Source organism: Crocuta crocuta, unplaced genomic scaffold (assembly GCF_008692635.1).
Source record: "Crocuta crocuta isolate KB4526 unplaced genomic scaffold, BGI_CrCroc_1.0 scaffold118, whole genome shotgun sequence".
Classification (NCBI taxonomy): domain Eukaryota; kingdom Metazoa; phylum Chordata; class Mammalia; order Carnivora; family Hyaenidae; genus Crocuta; species Crocuta crocuta.
In genome coordinates, this window is record NW_027551558.1 from 2,401,734 (window position 1) to 2,403,933 (window position 2,200).

Consider the following 2,200-nt stretch of genomic DNA (forward strand, 5'->3'; position numbering starts at 1 on the left):
CCACCGCCCTCCCCTCCCAACCCTAGGGCGCCAAACCGCGGCGCCCCCTGCAGGCTAGCGCCGGGAGGAGCCGGCGCCTCGCTCCCCCGGGCGCGGGGGCCGCGTGGGTTCCCTCGCGCTACCCACGGCCACGCCCACCCGCGCGCGCACACCCACACGCGGCGCCAACGCCTCCTCGGAACGTCGGCTCCCAGCCGCGGAGGAGCGGCGGGCGGGGCGGGAGGAGGGAGCCGGCGTCACCCCCTCCCTGGACCTGCCCCCGCCCCTTCTCCGGTCCGCGCCGGGCAACCCCCGTTCACGCTGGCGGCGGCACGCCTCGTTCCCGGCCCTGCGGGCTCTGGAGCCCCGAGAGCGGGGCGGTGAGCTCGCGGGGGCTGTGCCGGGCCGGGCCGCCTCACCTACGGCGAGCGCGCCTCGGAGGGGCTGCCTCCTCTGCAGTGTGGCGAGCGGAGCGGNTGCGTGTGAGTGCGGTGCGCGCGCAAGGCAGGGCAGGAGGCGGTATGGGATGCTCTGGTGCAAGCGTAACCTTTTCAGCTCTTGAGATCTAAATCTGCAAGCCTGGAGCTCATCCACAGTCCCCCCCCACCCCCTTCCTTCTCTACACGTGTGTCTCCTACTTTTGCCTTCCTCCCCGTCTGATTCCCCGCGAGAGATCCCTCTTGTGGTCTGGGAATATTCATGGACACCCTGACTCACGAGAGCGAGGGTAAGGCTGAAAGGGACAATGTTCGCTGAGTAATGACACCAACAGTATTTCCTTTATCCAGCCTGCTCTTTAAACTGGATTTCACCCACCTGGAACCCACGGTTCAGCGGCTTGTGTATCTGCTTCCTCTCTGTCTTAGCCTTAGAAATTGCTTGGAGGTTGTTTTTATTTTTGGACGCTTAGGTAGGAGGTAGCAATCCATTGAAAATCACTTTCTGGCTGTCTCTTTAGCTGAATATTTGTGCTCCTGTCGTGTGCCACGGTCCTCAGCCCCTTTCCAGTTTACTGGCTCCTTTCCAGTAATGGGCAATTTTGGGGGGAAGCGAAGACACCCACACCTTTTCAGTTCTGAAATAATGACTCCCCTTTCCTCCAGTCTGTGATTTCCATAATTTCATACAAAACAGGGCTGTCAGTTATCTCTCATTTGAGGAGAAAAAAGCAGACGAGCAGAAGAAAACTTGGGCCAGATGCAGTCCCTTCTTCCTAAAACACTAACCAGTCCCATCCAGATTGTTCAACTCTCAAAGGGAAGGCAGGGCAGAGAGAATTCAGAAAAAGTCTGAGTATTCTCTCCATTACTGAGAATATGAACCCAAATGCCAAACTGTATTTTTAATGAGTGAGAGTCAGAAGACCCTAAAAAGAAACTTTAGAAATACTTTTAGTTGTCTTCTTTCGGTCCTCATCTTTGCATCTGAGGATTTTCAGTAATTTGGAGATCCCAGAGGTACACGGTTTTTGTTTTTAAATTTCTTGGATTTATTAATATTAGATGTTTTTACTATTAGCCACAATTCTTTATAAGACCTCCTGTGCTGGAGAAAGGCTGTAAGTGAAATTTACACACGCTCACCTCAAGAGACTGAACCAGCTAGTACCTTGATATAATTTCAGTTACTCCTTTTCACAGGATCATTTATAGACAGCTAAATTTTAATAAAGAGTGTTAATGGTGAGATTTTAATGTTTAACGAGATGAGGTTTTGTTTTTGGAACATCAGAATTTAGCTTTTCTTTGAATTATTTATCAAGCTGCTTGCCCATAGGCTTTCTTAAGAGAAGGGGAAGGTGCAGGGGAGGGTATCACTAATGTATTTAAAGCTTATGTTGACATACGATTATACAACTAGCCTTTTGGAAAACAGTAAATAACTAAACCATGCCTATGAACACACACCTTTGGGACTGTGAGCAAAAAGGAAAACCTAATTACTTCCATAGAAAACAGCACTCAGTTAACAGTTAGCTAAAATATTGTTTGGCAATCCTTAGAAGCTCCTCCTCCTCCTTCAGTATAGTACCCTTTGGTAATATACACATATTTATACATGATGTAAATATACATATGCACATGGGTAGATGTTTATGTACATAACATAACAACATATATACATACCCCAACTGAATACATTTGCATATAACATGTCCATGTGTAATACAGCAAACTTCTACGATTAACAATACATTCTACATCAGATCTTAAAATAGCTG